Source organism: Triturus cristatus, chromosome 4_2, assembly GCF_964204655.1.
Source record: "Triturus cristatus chromosome 4_2, aTriCri1.1, whole genome shotgun sequence".
Taxonomy (NCBI): Eukaryota; Metazoa; Chordata; class Amphibia; order Caudata; family Salamandridae; genus Triturus; species Triturus cristatus.
In genome coordinates this window covers 844,158,022-844,180,478 of record NC_140586.1, presented here as the reverse complement: position 1 = coordinate 844,180,478, position 22,457 = coordinate 844,158,022, and positions in this window count along the sequence as shown.

Below are 22,457 nucleotides of genomic sequence, written 5' to 3'. Positions count from 1 at the left end.
TCAACGCCGTCTCCTCATCGTGCTTCAACATCCTGCGCATGCTACTTAAGATCTTCCGGTGGATCCCCACCGAGACCAGGAAGACGGTCACCCAGGCCCTTGTCACCAGCCGACTGGACTACGGCAACTCCCTCTACGCCGGAACCACTGCCAAACTCCAGAAGAGACTCCAGCGGATCCAGAACGCCTCAGCAAGACTCATCCTCGACATCCCCCGACACAGCCACATCTCCGGACACCTGAGAGACCTGCACTGGCTCCCGGTCAACAAGAGAATCACGTTCCGACTCCTCACCCACGCACACAAAGCCCTACACAACCAAGGCCCAAGATACCTCAACAACCGCCTCAACTTCTACACTCCCACACGCCAGCTTCGATCGACCAACCACGCCCTCGCCGCCGTCCCCCGCATCCGAAGAGCCACCAAGGGAGGAAGGTCCTTCTCCTACCTGGCCGCCAAGACGTGGAACTCCCTCCCGACCCACCTCCGCCTGACTCAAGACCACCTCGCCTTCAGGAAGCAGCTCAAGACCTGGCTGTTCGAGCAGTAGGGGACCCCCCCCTCCCCAAGCGCCTTGAGACCCTCCGGGTGAGTAGCGCGCTATATAAATGCATTGATTGATTGATTGATTGATATACTTCATCACAATGTAGTCAAGGTACATGTTGTGACACACACCCATACTGCATATTACAAAGTCTATCATTTGACCCTGACATTCATGAAATTGCACTATGCCAATATATGATGGCTGAACTCACCAGTGGCGTGTGGGTCCTTGAAGCTGTTGATGTCCCCCTGTGTGATGAGAGGTCGTCCAGCTGTGAGACATGAAAAGAAATGTGTGTTGGTATCAGACGTAAAATCACACGGGTCATATTCATCATACAAATCATCACCATAACTGACAATGCTCCGTAACTGTTGCATTTCATGTTGGCTACATGATTGGGTCTACTTTGCCTGCCATTCACATGAGACCTGTGAAGGCTGAGTTGGGCCAAACAAGACAATGATGCTAGCAAACTTGCACATACTAGTTGTGTGACATATTCATCAGGCCCCATTTGTACACGCAACATGATGTGACACATGCTTTGTGTACAATAGCATTGCTGCAGATCTCACAAGGCTGTTTCACAGATGGTGGTGTATTACACCCTGTGGATGTCCTATTTTCTTTGATCAATTGTTCATATCTCATACATTGTCACACGGAGCCTATGTACAAGGGCAGCGTAGCAAATGTACCAAGTAATGACGAGGACAGCATTTTAACACTTCCTTTTGTGCAGCACACAGGTCGAAGAAACAATGCCTTGGATTGTTTATGTACAGTCACCCTTCCTGTACACAAACAATCTTTGTCATGCACGCAGTATTGCGCAAGGGTGCCAGCCTTGGCACTACAGTGCTAAGTGTTGCGCAAGTGCAGTGGGTAACACAAACCTGCACCCTATGCTTGCCAATATGAAGCAGCGTTGTGTTGCTGATGTGCCAACGTTAGGCTTGAATGCATGATGTCTTCCGCCTCACTCTGCCACATTTTAGCACTTGGACACCAGTGTGTCCCACGGCATTTTGGGGTTTTCGTTACAGTGTTTTTTTTTTTTTTTTTTTTTTTTAAACCGTTTATTACAAAATTAAAAAAATATACAAAGATGGGCCTACAACCTTCGGGCCGGCCGCTAGTAAGCAAAAGGAGCATGTGATACAAACAATAGCGCGCATGTTGCGGCAAAGGGAAATGCACAGGAGTTAGCAGCGTTGATAGCCACACCATCCGGACCCCACATAACGGTTTCATTTTAATATAAATAACAACAGAAAACAAATCCACAAGGCAATTCGTTACAGTGTTAATATTTAAATTTAGAGGTTGAACTTACCACACTGTAGGCCAACGATGACTCCGAGGTGGTCCAACAGGTCACCCTCACGACCCAGGCAATCCTGCCAGTGGTGCTTCCGTTGGCGCACCGTCCGGTCCACACCAAAGACACGCTGCATCTGCGCCCGCACACGCTCCCACCTGACCTTACGCACACTGACACCATATCCGGAGAGGATACGACCTCTCCTCTCCTCCATCAAGGGCAGGTAAAACTTGATGAGCCAGATGAAGCCCCCCAATGCCTCCTCTGACATTCCTGCACTCCCTGCCCACACCCACCATCTCCCTGCACACACCTAAACGCACTGCCAAAAGGAAAAAAAAACAATATAATAGCCCTAACAACTACAAAGTTAACTACCCGAAGACAAACACTCGACAATATTGAGGACAAGAGACAAAATAACACGTTAAAAACAAGTACACTACGCTTCACAGAGACACTATCCACAGGACACAGGACACAGGACTAGGGGTGGGCGGAATTTGCGTAGTCATGCTACGCAAAGTTCCATGAAACGGCAAAAAATGTCGGCGAGCACGTGGAATTCCATGAGCTTGCGGAGTGAGGTTTAATTTTTGTGACGGGAGCATCATGCCACAATGAATCCTGCCCAGCATATATTATTAATTATTATTAATTAGCATTTATAAAGCGCATGGCTACCCTGAGGCCTCCCAGCGCTAGCGGCAGTTAAGGCTGATAAGGGAAAGCTAGCAATTACTCTTCTGGAATAGCCATATATTTATCCAAGAAGATGCCACCGTTTTGTGCAATACCTCTACTCAACTGGAGGACTACTGGCTAATCAGTAAGTGCTACCTCGTTGGGTAAATGTATAGTGCCTTTCCTTTCCTACACTACAGCTGCGTAAAGGGCCAGAAGAGTTGTCTCCAGTGACCATGTGTGTTTGTAACTTTGCCACCGCGCCGAAACGCACCGGTTTCAGGTCCCGAAGTGGCCTAAGATCCCGGGATATATTAAATGGTGTAGAAGAAACCAAGTTATTGTGATTGTCTGACCACAGAATTTGAGGAGTTTTCGTGAGACGCCATCGGCAGTTCCACCTAGGATAGGGAACTTTGTATGAATGGGACGTACGGGAATGGTGTGGTAAACCTTGTGTACAGGGGTTGTGTTAGACCTGTCAGCCCTAGGGTGGTCTCCCCATCTATTTTTGATCGTGCCTCATTTTTTCCACCCTCATTTTTATGTTGGACTAGGTCTCCGGGTGCCTTTTCATTGCCAATCAGTGTTAAGGTGCAGGTGCGCCCTTCTCCCAAGATGGCTGCCACAGGCCCATGCTACTGCAGAGTGGTCTTTATTAGTAGCACCCTAGCTGCCAGGAGCTGGCTGGAACCCCACAACAATGTTGCGACACCAGCCCACCTTTTTGTCCCATAGGTAGAATGGGGAAGCTCCTGGAATGTGCTGGAACCTTCTAGAAGGGAGGTGTGGTTTTACTTTTGCCGCCTTGGCTAGAGGTCACCTGACCTAGGGCTACTTAACAGAGGGAGGGAACTTTTTCTAGTCAGTTGGCCAGTGGGGTAAAGCAGAGCTGAAGAATCCACACAGGAGTGTAGGCGGTAGGGCCTAGCCAGGGACTTATGCCTCTGAGAGTGACAGGATTTAGGTGCTGCCTCTTAAGTGAGTGAGGGACCCTGTGAAACCCACTAATCTTGCCCAGCAGTAGGAGGACCCAGGATACCTCTGCCCAGTCTGACTAGGAAGGTCCTAGTCGCCAACTCCCTCCCTACCCCCCAGAAACAGAACCCCAAGGGCGCCAGAGACAACAGCGCCATCAAGCTGCATGTGCCAATTGCATGCTGAACCTGAATGCTGAAACTACATGTACCAACTGCAGGCGGAAACTGACTGCGGAGACTTTCTGATATAAATGAGCATTACAAATGCCCAAAAGCGGAATGCGGTACTGCTGGGGATCAACCAGGTATTAGCGCTGAGACCCCTGCGCTCCCTGAACTGGCCTGGGATCCCCTGCACCGAGCCCTGCTGAGCGCTGACCAGACCCGCTTAATTTGCCCCCCCCCCCTGCGTGAGGGATCCAAAGAGCGCTCACCGTCGCTGCCCGGAAGCTGAAGTGTGCCCCTCGTGGTGACGAGACCCGCGGAGAAGCCCTGGGCTCCGTTGCTGCCGTCGCCGCTGGGTGAAGGTGGCGGAAAGATCGAAGGAGGAGTGCGGAGCTGGTGCAGACGCCGAGCGACGTCGCGATCAAGGTAAGCCGGGAAGGCTTGGGAAGGTCCCCGGTGCGCCCCCTATCGTCTGGGAGCTGCACCGCACCCTGCGTCCCTGGTACCCCTCCGTGGGACCCCCCCCCCCTGCTCACCACCGACGACGATACCCCTCCGAGGGATTGGCCCCGTCCGAGCGGACTGACAAGGAGAGTAGTGCCCCACGAACTGCACGGAAACCCTTGAAGCTTGTGGATACGAGTTCCGCTCCGATTGCAAGCCCCGCTCTGAAACATTCTAAGTGGCCTTGATACGATTCCTGCTACGATTGCAGGTTTGCGCTGAACTGTTCTAAGTGTCATTGATACGAGTAATGCTACAATTGCAGGCTTGCGCTGAAATGTTCTGAGTGTCAGTGATACGATTCATGCTACGATTGCAGGCTCTACCCTGAGATGTTCTAGGTTATCGTTATACGAGTAGCGCTAAGATTGCAGGCTCCGCCCTGAGAGGGTCGGCGCTTCGTTGTTACAAGTAGCGCTACGGTTGGAAGCTTCATGCCAAAAGTCTATGCGCTCTAATTACAAGCAGCGTGCAAGTGTCCAAAGCTTAGTGGTATTCGCCCGCTGAGGCGCTAAGGGTACTAGGGGTGGCGGGAAGGCCGCAAGATCTGCCCTGAGTCCCGGTTGGCCCCCCAGTGTGGCGCTACGACCTACCATCATTACCACAGAGGTTAGGAGGTGCTGGTGAGAATAATGCTGGCGTATACAATGCTAGTGAATCGATTGCCAATCTAAGGGAGCCCTGCTAATGATATCTCATGAACTGCATGTATACCGTATGACCTGCATGTACACCTCCTGAACTGCATTGTTACCTCAAGAACGGCATGTATATTCCATGAACTGCAATTGCCTCAATGCTTGGATAAACTTGAGTATTTTCATACAGACTACAGTGTGGCGTCCCTTAATGTGTGCGTTCCTTGCTTCAGGGGATGGGGTTGTTGTATGGTCGCTTTACACACAAGCCTTTGGGTGCCCAGCCGCTCGTGTCACGTTACCCCCTTAGGGCCTGGAGACCCCAGGTCTTACATTGTTGGCGAGCGGTGGGATATTGGGACCTGTGACCATACAGCACCCTTCCATGAAGCGGAGGGTGCCACAATTAAACGCGTATTGTGTTTAAAGCTCTAAAACCAGTGATTGTTTATTGATTATTGATTCCACTGTCCAGGCTGAGAGTGTAAGAGAATCCTGGTTAGCTGGCAACTGTCACCCATATCCTAGGAATTTCTTCCTTAGTATCTAGGTCCCCACCTGTCAAGATGGAATTCCGGTTAGCTGACCTCGAGGGGTACTCTGTGAAGCAACTGAGAGAGTTCGGGCAGGGGATGGGGGTGCCTGGGTTGCGGAAGGCCAAAGGACCGGAACTCCTCACCGCCATTAGGGCATGGGTAGAGGCCCACCCAGAAGGGAGAGAGGATGAGGGACAGGAGGCGCCAGATGCACCTCAGGAGGAGAGCGCCCAGGAAGTACTGGACATACTAAACGTAGATGGGTCTGAAAATGTGCCCCCAGGAAGACGTTCTGGGGCCAGTAGTAGGACAGGGTCTAGGAGGAGCGCGTCTCCAGAGGAGTACGAGGACAGAAGGGAAGAGAGACAATTAAGGTGGGAGCTAGCGAAATTGGAACATGAAAGAGAAAGAGAAAGAGAAAAAAAGAGATGGGCAATGGAGGAAAAGAAGCTGGCGTACGAGCTTCAACTAAAAGAGTTGGAGCTGCACGCCCTCCAATTGAATGCGTCCAATAAGGACGATGGTGGCAGCATACCTAAAGAGTCTCACGAGTCAAAATTCTACCTCCCTAAGGAAGTTATTGCCAATTACACCGTGGGGGACGACATTGCTAAATGGTTGGATGCATACGAGGTAGCCTTGACTGCCCATGGGGTACCCGAGAGTAATTGGGGAGGTGGTTTATATCGGTATATACCTCCCAATGTCAGGGACACCCTGCTCTATTTGGCCAAGGCGGATCAGGTCAGGTATGCCCCCATGAAAGAGGCCCTACTCAAAAAGTTTGGTCTTAACCCCGAGAGGTACAGGCAGAAGTTCCGTGGCAGCCATAAGCTGTCCACACAGACGTGAGTGGATTTTTTTGATTATCCCCGCAAGGCAATAGATGGTTGGGTGCGTGGCAGCGAGGTGCAGGACTACCAAGGGTTGTACAATCTTTTTTTAAGGGAGCACCTCTTGGATAAGAGCTTTCCGGAGCTGCGCCAACATCTGGTGGACCGCAAGTTGATGGACCCCCGTGAGCTTGCGGAGGAGGCAGATATTTGGGTGAGCACCCGGGTGTCTCACAAGGGCCCCGGGGGAGATGGCTCGAAAGGCGGACAGGGTTTCCCCCAGAAGAAACAAGGGGGAGATAAAAAGGTGGAGTTCTCTAAAGGCCCCCAAAATAAGTTAGGGAAGGGAGTAGGAACCCCACCCCCGTCCAATTCCACAAGACCCACTTACCCTGACAGGAGTCAGCAGCCAAGGATAGTGCGGTGCTACGAATGTGGGGAGATTGGACACTACAAGGAAGATCCCCAGTGTCGCAAGCGACCCCCAGCCCCAACGGGCGGGAAGAGCCCCGGGGTGAGTAGTATAGCGCTTGGGGTGGAGCTGCCCTTAGATAGGGAAGGGGAGTGGACAGGCCTGACGCTGGTTTCACTCAGGATAGAGAGGTGGTCCCCGTAGTGCCCCTGCCCCAGAACACTGCTAAATATCAGCAGAGGGTGAGAATTAATGGGGAGCAGGTGGAGGCTCTGAGGGACACAGGTGCCAGCACGACCACCGTAGTGAGGCGGCTGGTGTCCCCAGACCAAGTAGTCCCCGAGGAGTTCCATCCGGCCGTATTGGCTGACGGCAGTGTGAGTCACTATCCAGTGGCTCGTGTTCCATTTGAGTGGGGAGGAGTCAAAGGCCTACTGAGAGTTGCGGTGAGCCCTGCCTTGCCTGTGGGGTGTTTGCTAGGGAACGACCTGGAGCACACCAAGTGGAAAGATGTCGAGTTTCGAGCTCACACCGAGATGCTGGGATTACCAGGGTGGACTTGTGTAGTCACGCGGTCCATGGCTGCCCAGCATGGAACTCACCCTGGGTTGGAGCCTGGAATCATGGCCCAACCCAACGCCAGACGTGGAAAGAAGAAGGTGGTAGAGGACACGCCCCGTGAGATGGATGGGGAGGCCGCAGAGGTGCCCCCGGAGTCCGCGGAGGTGGATGTCGTTCCCGTGGGGGACTTGCCGACCCTTGCCGACTGGCATGTGGAAGGAGGGCCTACCCGGGAGGAATTTTGTCAGGCACAAAGGGCGTGCCCCACGCTTGAAGGCATACGGCGACAGGCCGAAGCCCAAGTGGCCAGTCAGGAGATGGGAGGATATCATGTGTATTGGGAGGATGGTCTCCTATACAGTGAGCCCAGGGTGCCGGTACATGGATCTTCAAGGGCCATAGTGGTCCCCCAATGTTACCGGGCCTTCCTGCTGGAGTTAGCGCACGAGATACCCTTAGCCGGACATCTGGGCCAGGACAAAACCTTTGCGCGGTTGGTCCCACATTTTTATTGGCCCAGGATGAGGATCGGCTCAGACACCTTTTGTAAGACCTGTAAGTCTTGCCAGGCTAGTGGCAAGACTAGGACTAAATTGAAGGTCCCGTTGGAACCGCTCCCGGTGGTCGGTACCCCTTTTGAGAGGGTCGGTATTGATATTGTTGGGCCGTTGGACCCTCCGACCTCTGCGGGACACCGGTTCATTTTGGTTTTGGTGGACCACGCCACTCGGTACCCAGAGGCTATTCCTCAGAGGACCATCACTGCACCGGTGGTGGCGCGGGGACTGTTGGGGATTTTTACCCGAGTGGGATTCCCCAAGGTCGTGGTGTCGGACAGGGGAACAAATTTAATGTTGGCCTATATGCAGGCCATGTGGAAGGAGTGCGGAGTGACCTACCGGTTCTCCACCCCTTACCACCCCCAGACTAACGGACTTGTAGAGCGCTTCAATAAGACATTGAAGGGAATGATCCGAAGCCTGCCAGAGGGCTTGAGGCGTAAATGGGACGTCCTCCTCCCCTGCTTGTTATTCTCCTACCGGGAGGTACCACAGAAGGGAGTCGGGTTCAGCCCGTTTGAATTGCTCTATGGCCATCCCGTTAGGGGGCCCCTCAGCTTGGTTAAGGAGGGGTGGGAGAAGACTTCGCAGAAGCTTCCCCGTGACATTGTCAGCTACATGCTGGCGTTCCGCAGTCAGATGGCCAAGCTGTGGAAGGCGGCCTCAGAGAACCTGGAGGCTAGCCAGACCGTGATGAAGGAGTGGTACGACCGCAACGCTCGGACGGTCGAGTTGGACGTTGGACAGAAGGTGTGGGTCATGTAACCTGGGAAGCTTTGTGCCCTCCAGGACCGGTGGACTGGTCCGTACGACATTGTGGAGCGACGAGGCCAGATCACATACGTCGTGGATTTGAAGACCCCCCGACAGTCCCTCAGGGTGTTCCACGTCAACCGCCTGAAGCCGCACCATGAGCGATCGGAGCTTGCTCTCCTGATGGTGACGGATGGGAGCGAAGAGGAAGAGAGTGAAGCTCTTCCTGACCTTCTAGCGGTACAAGAGAAGGATGGTTCGGTGGAAGGTGTAGTCCTCTCCCCATCCTTGACCTCAGAGCAATAGAGGGACTGCCGCCATGTCCTGGGACAGTTCGCCTCGTTGTTCTCCCTCACGCCTGGAATCACTCATTTGTGTACCCATGATGTGGACACAGGGGACAGCCCCCCGGTGAAGAACAAGTCTTACCGGCTCTCTGACCGAGTGAAGGATAGCATCCAGCATGAGGTAGCCAAGATGTTGGAGCTGGGGGTGATAGAACCTTCCAGCAGCCCGTGGGCTAGTCCAGTGGTGTTGGTGCCGAAAGCGGCCCCACCGGGTACGACACCGGAGCTTCGGTTCTGTGTGGACTACCGGGGGTTGAACTCTGTCACGAAGACAGATGCTCACCCCATCCCACGTGCAGACGAGCTGGTGGACCGGCTGGGAGCAGCACGGTACCTCAGCACGATTGATCTGACCTCCGGGTATTGGCAGATTGCCATGGCCGATGGAGCAAGGGAGAAGACAGCATTCTCCACCCCCGAGGGCCACTACCAGTTTCGAGTGATGCCCTTTGGGCTCAAAAATGCTCCGGTCACATTCCAGCGGTTAGTGAATTAGGTACTATCTGGCCTGGAGTCCTTCTCAGTGGCCTACCTGGATGACATAGCTGTCTTCAGTAGCACCTGGGAGGACCATCTGCAACACCTCCAGGAGGTATTGCAGGCGCTGCAACATGCTGGCCTAACAATTAAAGCCAGCAAGTGCCAGATTGGACAGGGATCTGTCGTGTACCTGGGACACCTGGTGGGCGGAGGTAAGGTGCAACCCCTCCAGGCCAAAATAGAGACCATCTTGGCTTGGGAGCCCCCCAAGACCCAAACAGAGGTCCGAGCTTTCCTCGGCCTCACTGGGTATTACCGCCGGTTCGTCAAAGGGATATGGTACCATCGTAACCCCCTTGACGGAATTGACCTCGAAGAAGCAACCTCGCAAGGTTGTATGAACAGCTGCTTGCCAAGAAGCTTTTGACACGCTGAAACATGCGATGTGTACCGCTCCAGTACTAGCAACACCAGATTTCAGCAAGGAATTCATTGTGCAGACAGACGCCTCAGAGCACGGCATAGGTGCGGTGCTCTCGCAACTCAACACCGAGGGCCAAGATCAACCAGTGGCCTTCATATCCAGGAGACTCCTCCCTCGGGAACGGCGATGGAGCACCATTGAGAGAGAAGCCTTCGCGGTGGTCTGGGCTCTGAAGAAGTTGAGGCCATACCTCTTTGGAACTCACTTCCTTATCCAGACCGACCACCGCCCCCTTCGCTGGCTCATGCAGATGAGAGGCGAAAACCCCAAGTTGTTGAGGTGGTCCATTTCCCTACAGGGGATGGATTTTCGGGTGGAACATCGGCCCGGAGTTGACCACGCCAATGCTGACGGTCTCTCCAGGTTTTTCCGCCTTAGCGATGAGAACTCCCTAGAGGTTGGGTAGCTCTCCCCTCTTTCGGCTGGGGGGGACGCGTGTTAGACCTGTCAGCCCTAGGGTGGTCTCCCCATCTATTTTTGATCATGCCTCATTTTTTCCACCCTCATTTTTATGTTGGACTAGGTCTCCGGGTGCCTTTTCATTGCCAATCAGTGTTAAGGTGCAGGTGCGCCCTTCTCCCAAGATGGCTGCCACAGGCCCATGCTACTGCAGGGCGGTCTTTATTAGTAGCACCCTAGCTGCCAGGAGCTGGCTGGAACCCCACAACAATGTTGCGACACCAGCCCGCCTTTTTGTCCCATAGGTAGAATGGGGAAGCTCCTGGAATGTGCTGGAACCTTCTAGAAGGGAGGTGTGGTTTTACTTTTGCCGCCTTGGCTAGAGGTCACCTGACCTAGGGCTACTTAACAGAGGGAGGGAACTTTTTCTAGTCAGTTGGCCAGTGGGGTAAAGCAGAGCTGGAGAATCCACACAGGAGTGTAGGCGGTAGGGCCTAGCCAGGGACTTATGCCTCTGAGAGTGACAGGATTTAGGTGCTGCCTCTTAAGTGAGTGAGGGACCCTGTGAAACCCACTGATCTTGCCCAGCAGTAGGAGGACCCAGGACACCTCTGCCCAGCCTGACTAGGAAGGTCCTAGTCGCCAACTCCCTCCCTACCCCCCAGAAACAGAACCCCAAGGGCGCCAGAGACAACAGCGCCATCAAGCTGCATGTGCCAATTGCATGCTGAACCTGAATGCTGAAACTACATGTACCAACTGCAGGCGGAAACTGACCGCGGAGACTTTCTGATATAACTGAGCATTACAAATGCCCAAAAGCGGAATGCGGTACTGCTGGGGATCAACCAGGTATTAGCGCTGAGACCCCTGCTCTCCCAGAACTGGCCTGGGATCCCCTGCACCGAGCCCTGCTGAGCGCTGACCAGACCCGCTTAATTTGACCCCCCCCCCTGCGTGAGGGATCCAAAGAGCGCTCACCGTCGCGGCCCGGAAGCTGAAGTGTGCCCCTCGTGGTGACGAGGCCCGCGGAGAAGCCCGGGGCCCCATTGCTGCCGTCGCCGCTGGGTGAAGGTGGCGGAAAGATCGAAGGAGGAGTGCGGAGCTGGTGCGGACGCCGAGCGACGTCGCGATCAAGGTAAGCCGGGAAGGCTTGGGAAGGTCCCCGGTGCGCCCCCTATCGTCCGGGAGCTGCACCGCACACTGCGTCCCTGGTACCCCTCCGTGGGAGCCCCCCCTGCTCACCCCCGTGACGATACCCCTCCGGGGGATTCGCCCCGTCCGAGCGGACTGACAAGGAGAGTGGTGCCCCACGAACTGCACGGAAACCCTTGAAGCTTGCGGATACAAGTACCGCTCCGATTGCAAGCCCCGCTCTGAAACATTCCAAGTGGCCTTGATACGATTCCTGCTACTATTGCAGGTTTGCGCTGAACTGCTCTAAGTGTCATTGATACGAGTAATGCTACAATTGCAGGCTTGCGCTGAAATGTTCTAAGTGTCATTGATACGAGTAATGCTACGATTGCAGGCTTGCGCTGAAATGTTCTGAGTGTCAGTGATACGATTCATGCTACGATTGCAGGCTCTACCCTGAGATGTTCTAGGTTATTGTTATACGAGTAGCGCTAAGATTGCAGGCTCCGCCCTGAGAGGGTCGGCGCTTCGTTGTTACAAGTAGCGCTACGGTTGGAAGCTTCATGCCAAAAGTCTATGCGCTCTAATTACGAGCAGCGTGCAAGTGTCCAAAGCTTAGTGGTATTCGCCCGCTGAGGCGCTAAGGGTACTAGGGGTGGCGGGAAGGCCGCAAGATCTGCCCTGAGTCCCGGTTGGCCCCCCAGTGTGGCGCTACGACCCACCATCATTACCACAGAGGTTAGGAGGTGATGGTGAGAATAATGCTGGCGTATACAATGCTAGTGAATCGATTGCCAATCTAAGGGAGCCCTGCTAATGATATCTCATGAACTGCATGTATACCGCATGATCTGCATGGACACCTCCTGAACTGCATTGTTACCTCAAGAACGGCATGTATATTCCATGAACTGCATTTGCCTCAATGCTTGGATAAACTTGAGTATTTTCATACAGACTACAGTGTGGCGTCCCTTATTGTGTGCGTTCCTTGCTTCAGGGGATGGGGTTGTTGTATGGTCGCTTTACACACAAGCCTTTGGGTGCCCAGCCGCTCATCTCACGTTACCCCCTTAGGGCCTGGAGACCCCAGGTCTTACAGGTTGACTACATTGGTTCGGGTGACCAGCGCAGGTCGAGGCTCACCGTACGTGTTTGTTCCTGAGTGGTTGAATTCTATCGATCTTGTAGATGGCAGACAATTACGGAGTTTAAGATGATTGTGTGAGTGAGTGTGGTCGGAGAAATTGTGAAGGAGGGTGCTCCGCTGCGAAGAGTGAAGGGGACGTCAGAATGTGTCATGCTGTGAAAGGCTGGTTGGTGTAGCGCCATGCTGGGATTAATTGACAGCTGTCAAGTAGTTGTGGTTAAGGAAATCATGTTAGTTGAAAGGAAAATTTTGGTCTAATCATGCGATGTTTTAGGGTATTTCGGGATTTGTTCAGGGGAGATCAGGGAGTTGTCACTCTAATTGGTGGAGAAGCACCGCCCGAGGATACTCCAGCTCATTATATGGCGACAAACGTGACACTTAATACCATAACTCAGCTTCAAAATTGTCATAAGATTACTGAAAAAGAAGGGGATTTAGTGTTCCCACAATATGGTTCATTTTGGTTGGAGGTGTTGTACTAGTTGAGGTGAGTGATGTTTGTGCTGTGTCCTTTGCCTAGACCAACACAGTTTGAGAAATTAGATGCATGGATGAAAGCAACACATGGAAAGAACAGGGAGAGATTCCAAGGGAAATTGAAGAAGGCAAGGAGGGCATATAAGCACGATGGGACGCACAACTTAAGAGATGGAGGGTAGACACCATCGAAGGAGAAAGGTTGTATCCAATGCTGGTGACAGAGGGCAATTCTCAGAATAGGAACGGAGGGGAAAATGGAAAGGATGGGAGTGATACGGACAACAGCTTGTTGGATAGGTTGTTGTCGGAGCGACCTCAATCTTACAACCCGCACTCGGAGGAGGGAAGAAACGAGTTGGCAAATATAGAGAATAGGGAGAGAGCACCAGCATCTCAAGTTGGCCCTAGTGCAGGAATAGTGGGAAGGATCTCAACAGGTGGATGAGGGACAAGAATAGCCATCTTGGGAGGTGCAGAAGTAAGCAGAGTCAATGCTGCTTCACAGTTAACGGAAGCACTTACGGTACAGTTCACCATTAGATCTGTTGTCTCTGTCTATGACCCGAGCTCAGTGGGAAACCGTAACACAGCGACAATCAGTGAGGGAGGAAGGAACCGATTTAGGAGTGAGCGTGACCATGAAACGGTCCGTCCTTGGTGCCTGTGGAATCTAGTACCCCTTTGGCAGCGACTGAGGATCCTTGAAGAATACGCATTGGTTCTATTGCCATGGGATCCGTCCCCTTAGCAAGCTCGAATTCATATATGAGGATGTGGGAAGCTCTAGTGAGGGGACCAGTAGGTGTGACACCTGAAGCGAGCACCAGTCAGGGAGTCACTGGAAACCAACATGTCCTAGACACCACTGATTTAGAGAATTGGCTGAGAGACCATAGTAACTCTAGGGAAGGACAGAACAGCACATCGAGTCAGGGCACGATCAAAGCTACAGTAAAGGCGAAGTTGTTTGATGTGGTGAGGTTGAAGGCTGAGGTGGATGAGGTAATTAGCGGAAACGTACCTTTGGAGAGAATAGAGACCTATGAGCCAGACAAATTGTTGTTTGTAGTAAAGGATGTCACCCACAAAGTGAGATAAGCACACAAGAAAATGTCAGAATTTGCTCCAAAATATGATGTAGACCTGTCTCAAGCAAAAGTTTTGCAGGGAAACCATAGGCTGAATTACAGCGACCAGTAGCTGGAAGAGAAGAGAGTAACAGAATTGAAAACACACATTTGAGAGATGATTGAAGGGATACATGCTTGATAAATGGTAAGAAAGGTGGTCAAAGAAGAAGAGTGTTACGAGAGTCACAGGAGAAACTCCACCTCCAGGAGGGGGAACATCAGGAGTTGAGGCAAATCCATTGCGAGATGTCCCTAGTGGAGGGTATGTGCATGTTGCTTGGAATAGGGGATATCTAGCTGCATTCAAGAATGATTTTCCTAGATTGAGGGAAAGACCTGCTGAACGGTACAAGCAAGTTGATTGCTTTGTTAAGATCTTGAAGGTGTTGTGGATTGATCTGAATACATTGTTTGAAATTGTGAATCCTAGTGATTTATTGTCCACCTTTGTAAAATCGTCGTTGATTGGTCTGATGTTGAGCCAGAGAATGATCCTGTAACACATCGTCCTTCACCGTTGGTAATGAAAAAGTCCGAGCAGGTGAGCACAAGGCTGCAGTCCAAAATAGCCTCGCTGTTAAAATAGATCAAACGACCCTGGAGCTCAAACAGTCAGTACATGCCTATTATGAAAGACTTTTGCAAGCCTTTAAGCAATCCAGCGGGTTAGATACACTCGACCCCAAAGACATGGGACAATATGTCTCCAAATTTGTGATGGGACAACATGTCTCCAAATTTGTGATGGGTTTGAGACTGGAGATTAGTGTCATGATCCAGCAGCATTTGATCTGCTGGCAAAACAAGACAGCGGATTACATTTTTCTGTATGCCAGGTACTGCTGTGACAAAGTAGATTCAAAGCATAGGAGAATCAAGAACAAGTTAATGCTCGTTGAGATGAGGAATGCACAGAGAGTAGATCAGGTGCAGAAAAATGGAGGAATGATTGGTCGAAATAAGGGAAATGTCCAAGGAGGGGTTCAGAACAAACCCTGCAAAAATTCCAATTGTGGAGATTTGTTAATTACACATCAACATGTAGAGAACTTGGCTACTGTGCCTATCACCCTTTAATAAAACAACTTAACTTTTACATGGTAAAAAGCATATAACTAATTCACAAATGTGAACTTCGTAAAATATTAGAGAGCTGATGATTTTGGGGACACCCCTAACCCTGCGGGAGGACCAAGCAGATCCTTTGACCACAAAGTGCATATCATGCTGAACAATTCCGTGGTGGTCCCATCCTCCTAGGACCACCCCAAGCAAAGTTATGGGCAAAAATACAATGCCAACCAAAGGCCCAGCAAAGCATTATGTGGCGAGATTCTAGAGTGCAGTGAATATTCGCTTTCCATCTCGAGAACTGTATCTTAACATGGTGTCGTATCCTTCAAGGGTACACTGAAAGTCCAGTTTTCTTTAATCAAGTCTTGAAAAAGAACCTTGGGGGCATATCAGCAAGACGAGGCGCTTTAGCGTCCGTTTTTGGACGAAAAGCGGCTATAATTTTATCACCCTATCAGCATGGACACGCTAACGCGTGAATCCATGCCTTAGCGCCTGTTTCCTGAATGCCCAGCTTTGCATCTCTAATGAGATGCAAAGTGGGCGTTCCTCCCCAAAATAACTGGAGAAATGTCGCTAACCGACATTTCTCCAATTATCAAGCTTCACGCTAACAAGCAGAGCGATAAGAAAAGTAGCGCTAACCGCGGTTATCGCTACTTTCCTTACGCCTGCTTTCAGGTTGACTTAGCCATTGTATCCAATGGAAGGTGGATATAATGGCTAAGTCCACCCTGCCCTATCAGCAAGGTATTGCCTGTTTTTTGTGCGATATTTATATCGCTTTTGAGATAAGCGTCGCTGATAGCGCGCTATCTCAGCGATAAAATACAGCGATAACAGGCGATAATTATCCTAGCGCTGAGTGCGCTTAGCTATAATTATTGCCCCCTCTTGATGATATGCCCCCTTGAGAGCTTGATTTTGCCCCAGAGTTCAGTGCTCGATCAGTACATCGATGATGTCCTAATTGCTTCGGAGACTCAAGAGGCCTGCAGGGATGATACTTTTGATTTGGGCTAAGCATTATTCTCCATTCTGTTGCATGGGAAAAGCTAATTTTTATTTGCTTTCAGTCTGGCAAACCATACCTTGTATCCCTCAAGGGTATACTGAGAGTCTCTCTTTCTTTAATCAAGTCTTGAAAAAGAACCTTGAGAGCTTGATTTTGTCCCAGAGTTCAGTGCTGGTTCAGTACATCGATTATTTCCTAATTGCATCTGAGACTCGGGGGGCTTGCAGGGATTATATTATTGCCTTACTGAATAACTTACCTGAAAATGGACATAAGGTGTCACCGAACCAGCTTCAGTATTGTCTGACTGAAGTTCAGTACTTGGGTCATCGCATTGAGAAAGGCAATGGAAAAGTGTCATAATAGAGGCAAATAGAGGCAATCATGAAAATGAATCCTCCTACTACACAAAAGGAAGTCAGAATGTTTTTTTTTAAACTCCTATTATTTTGGTACAGAGCATTTTCATTTAACATTGAGACCAGTATTTGTCAAATCGTGCAATTTAAACTTCCATTACATGACGAGCTATACTATATAGACATGAAAATTCGTTACATGAAACACGGTCTACATTTGCGGGTCATTCACCGCCTTCCATTACTGAATCAACAACCGGTACTTCACATATATTACCTCTAAAGGCGTTCCATTTTCCCCACACCCATTCCCATTTCTTGGGGCACCCCCAATGCATGTACACTGCTCTTTCAGCCACCATTGACATGTCCATGTCGTTACTCCACTCTCTGACTGTGGGAGTGTTGCGTGCACCCCATTGTTTGGCTATATTTCTCTTAGCTATAGTTATACCCAGTGTCGCCCAGGTCTGCATTGCTAGATTAAGATCTGTGGCTTCCCATATGTTTAATAAACATTGCCTAGGCTCTGTCGGTACAGGGGCCCGCTTACGTCCGTTATTGTGGACACGACTGCCCTCCATTATTTCATCATTGCAGGGCATTCCCACAATGTATGATAAAATGTGCCTATTGCTCCACACTGGCGAAGCCAGAGCTGACTGTCTGTCTTTCCCATCTTGTACAATGTAGTCCTAGTATAATAGATTCGGTGTAGCACTTTCAGTTGGATTGGACTCAGTTTTGAAGGGATTGCCACCTCCCTTGGGGACGACAGAGCCTCCTGCCAGACTGCCTCGGCCAAGTCTCCCACCTCTTTCTACCATTTCTCCCGGAGGGGTTGTGTGGGGGGGGGCAGGGTGATTATTGATGATTTTTTGATATGTCAACGATGTTGCTTTTTTGTGCATGTGTTCCATCAACAATCTGTCCTCCAGGGGAGAGGCCTCTGGGAGGACGGTATTAGGTGGGATGACAGCCTCCAGTGCATGTTTAATTTGGTAGTATCAGAAAGTTTCTGTAGGAGCCATCTCGTATTGGTCCCAGAGTTGGGCAAATGGAATTACCTTTCCCTTGGCCCACAGGTCACCCACCCACGATATTCCTATATCATCCCACTGCCTAAAGCTCTTACTGTTACGCAGGGTGCCTAGCTTACCAGTATCCCAGAGGGCTGTTGCTTGCATGATCTTTTTATTCCACACACGTTTCCTGAGCACTACATGCCAGAGGTGAATCGTGTGTCGTGCCGGTCCTATTAAAGCCATCTTGTGGTTAGTATTATACAGTGCTCGGTTAAGTCCCTTTGCGCTTAATATTAGTCTATCGAGGTGATAGGTCGTATCCGAGTGCGGAACATGGATCCACTGATTGAATATGGTCAGTTGGGATGCCCCATAGTATGCTTGTACATTTGGTAGCGCGATGCCGCCATCGTGCCATGTCCTAAACAGTTTGGCCATGGCTAACCGGGCCGGCTTGTCATTCCACAGGAGTTCAGTTACCTCTGACTCTATTGCCCGGAAGTAGGCTGGGGGGTACCGCGAATAGGGTATTTTTTAATACATATAGAAATCAGGGGAGTGCCATAATTTTGAAGAGGGCCGCTCTAGGAGATTTAGGGTCATGAAATCCTCCGGGTCAGATGTGACGTGGATCCCCAAATATTTGAAGCTATCTTCTACTATTGGAACCACGCATCCTTTAGGCAGTTTTTATGGTGGGCCCTGCAGGACATATATGATTGATTTGTTCCAGTTAATGGTATATTCTGAACATTTCTCGCAGGCTACGCATATATCCAGGACTGAAGAGACAAAAGGGGGTGTTATTTCTCACAGTGTATGGAATGGCGCTTCCCAAATGGCGTAGGATTAGCTCACAAATTAATTATGTATGCGGTGCTACAGGTGAGGGAGAAACCCCAAAACCCTCAATCTGGACCAAGGTCCGTCTACAAACAACAACAGACCTTGTGCACACGCAAATAAGTGGATAGACAATATACAGTGTAATTAATGATAAAGATGAAATCAAATGTTCTTTCTTGAAGAGTTGTTTTTAATGGTGTATTACTTCATCGGCCAGCCAACACGGGTTTCGTCAAATGGGTGTAAAACCCTTGACTTCTTCAGGGCTGGAAGGAGAATATCATATGTCACCCATAGTTGACATGAAGTTACAGTATTGCGACTAACAAAGTCGGTAAGTAAAAAATTGCGCAAAGGGAAGCTCCAAATATAGAGAAAAGAGGCAAATTCCAAATGATTCAAATTGAAGCTCGTTGTGTAGTACATACATTGTAGCGATTCAACCACAAACGTGACGTGGAGTGTACGTGATGTGCTAGAAAGTCACCTTTGTGATACATTTACAATTGACCTCAGTATATAAGAAAATTAGTGCGAGATCTGGAGTGAATAACATTTGTGAAAAGTAAAATAGGTCAGGTGCAATAAAAGACTAATGACCAAAACTGAACATGGGGGATTGAAAGTGTGAGAGACGAACTTTTCTGGCCACATAATGCCAGTGCCTGTCACGTGAAGAAAATACTTCTCATAATCATGCGGGCAACCCAAGCATACCTGTTCTAAAATCGAGTGAGTATATGGACCTAGAGAACAATAAATAAGTAGTATGGGAAGGCAGTGCCCAGTATGATTATGAATCACATCGAATCAATAAGTAGCCTAAAGGTTTTCTGCATAGAGATGCCAGTGTGCAATGCTCACCTTGTCACTGGTGATAATTCCGACCCAGCGGGTCCTAAAGTATTATTTTTCTCACGGAGTGGTAAAGGAAATCTTGTAAATCTTTATATCTGTGTGAAAATAACTCTGAGTAAACCAGAAATAAAATCCAAGCCATTGCAAAATTAGCCAGCAGCAAAAGTGCAACATTCAGATTGAAATAAATAGTAAAATGATCACGTCTCACCCCAAGTATAAGTTAATGCCAATAAATTCCTCAATAAAAGATGTGATTATGGCAACATGAGCCGCGTATATATCTTTGGACTGAGTGCCTGTGTGCCTCATTAGGCACATCACATCTATTTGGTGTCAACCGCCGTGACCAAACAGCTGAAAACAAATCAGGGGTAAAGATTTTTAGGGTAATGTGGTTGACCACCTAGCGCAATAATATACAAAATAAAACCATGGATTCCGACTATTTCAAAACAGGATCCCGTATTGCTCACCTAGGCGGGAGCACGTTGCACCGGAATGTTATGTTATGTTATGTTAAGTGCTTTTATAACGCGCAATAGCTACTCCGAGGAGTGTCCCAGCGCGGAACCAAGAAGAGTCTCTGAACTACACCACCAACATCTACGAGAACAGATGAGTTTTTAAAAATGTCTTGAAGGCTAACGGGTCCTAAATATTGCGCAGTAGAAATGGGAGGGCATTCCAAGCCTGGGCAGCCTTAACAGCCAGAGAACAGCCACCCAGCTTGTGACGGAAGAAGCGAGGCACCCTAGCTAGAAGGAGGGCAGAAGATCGCAGTTGTCTCAGCGGGACATAAAAGGAGAACCGCTTCTGTAAATAGGCGGGCCCATGAGTGTAAAGGGCTCGGTGAGCAATGACCAGGGATTTGAATTTGACCATATCCGCCACGGGAAGCCAGTGGAGGGTGCGGAGATGACCACGCATTCTGTATAACCTGAAGTCTATTCAGGGATTATCCAGGTATGCCAATGTACAGCGCATTAGCGTAGTCCAATAGAGACAGGATCAATGCCCGGATGACCGTCTCTTTTGCAGGCCTAGGAAGGAGAGGTAGAAAACTCCTTAGTGTTTTGAGGGGGCCAAAACAGCTGCCTGAGATCTTTTTCACCAGAGCAGAAAAGAAGAGATTATCCTCAAATCACACTCCTAGGTTTTTAGCGGATTTCCCATTGGAAGTTGGTAAAGGGAATCCAGGAGGCCAGATTGTGTTTCTGAAGTCAGGGGGAAAGTTACCATAGAGTAGGATCTCTGACTTGTCTTCGTTAAACTTGAGTTGGGACGCCGCAAGCCACTCAAAAACCGAAGCCAAGCATTGCTGTACAGAGGATACCAAGTCCTCATCCTTACCCCACGTAAAGAGGAGCTGGTTGTCGTCAGCATATGCTATCACCTTAGCCCCCAACTCCTCAGCTAAATAGATCAGAGGAGTGACATAGATATTAAAAAGAAGGGGGCTAAGGGAAGACCCCTGTGGGACACCAGTGGTGACCGACTGCGAAGTGGAGGCGGCCGGTGGCAACCAAACCTGTTGAGCCCGCCCTTCAAGGAAGGACCTCAGCCAGCCCCAGGCAGCGTCAGAGACACCAATCTCGGTGAGATGGGCGAGCAGCATGGAATGCGGGACCATATCGAATGCTGCCGACAGGTTGAGCATTGCCAATGCTGCTCTCCCACCGGCATGTAAACAGTCGCGGATGGCTTCGGAAATCTCCACCAGCGCTCGATACTATAGGAGGAACGAAACCCAGACTGCGCTGGGTGCAGAACATTCGACTACTCCACAAACTCTGTAAATTGTCTGGAGACCACCTTCTCACAGACTTTGGCTAAGCTGGGTAGGAGGGAAATAGGATGATAGTTCCCTGGGATCAGAGGGTCAAGAGTAGGCTTCTTTAAAAGGGGAAGGATTTTTGCCTGTTTCCAGTCCACCGGTACCCAGGCATCACGAAGGGAGGCGTTTATGATTGAATTAATTTCAGGGTTAATAATCTCCGCGACTGCTGCAAGCAGTCTCGCCGCACAGGGGTCCGCGGGTGAGCCCGACTTCAAGCCCTTCAGCATTTTGAGAGAACTAGGCAGATCCACAGGAGAGAAGGTTCGCGAAGCATGCCTTGGGGCAGCAGGCAGAATGGCAATAGGCACAGGGACAGAAGGAGGACCAGGGCAGGAAATGAAGGTCGCCTGAATCGAGCGTATTTCATCTAGGAAAAAGTTAGATAGAGTATTGCACCAGCCCTAAGTGGCCGGAAGAGCGCACGCTTGAGCCGCAGGAGACGTAAAACCCTGAACTATATGGAAGATCTCCTTGGAGTTGTTACGGGCCTGCTCCATGCAGGCTGTAAAGTATTGCTTTTTTGCCTGTATGATAGCAGCATAGTAGATTTTTTGCCTGCCCCTGAGAGTGGCCTTAGCCAGTTGGCAGTAATCACTAAGGCGCCAGGCCAGTTCAAGTTATTTACACTCCGGCTTAAGCACCCGCAAGTCCGGGGTAAACCAGGGGTTAGAAGGTGATTCCCTCGAGAACCTAGACAAAGTCGGAGTAACAAGCGTGGTCATAGAGTTGGATAACCAATTAGTAAAGCCCGCAAGACTCCCATCGAGGTCCAGGGTAAGAGCAGGTCTAGATACCACCAGAACCGAAGCGAATTTGGAAGGATACATTTTTTTGAAGGCTGGTTTCCGGGAGCAGGAGCCCGCAGGGCAGGCCGAGAATAACTTCCAGGAGAAGTATATGAGGGAGTGATCTGACCAGGTGACTGGCAGAGGATCCTTCACCATAATAGCGAAATTGGAACATATAGGGTCGAGGATATGACCGCCTTGATGAGTGGGGCGAGTGACCCATTGCGACAGTTGGGCGAGCTGGAGAATGTCACCAAAAGCAAGAGAGTCTTTCGAATCTGCCTGGTCAAGGTGGATATTCAGATCCCCCAATATCAAGTATTGTGGAAATCGAAGAGCCCTGGTGGTCAACTCATCGCCCCATGCTTGCAGAAAGGACCTAGAAGGGCCCAGAGGACGATACATTAACGAGCCTCCCAACAAAAAGTGTGGGGAAAACCTGATACTGAAGTCCAGAGCCTGGCCATCACCCCATGCGTGAATGTCGCCCCTGATAATGTCCCATTTGTCCCTATATATGATCGCCACTCCACCC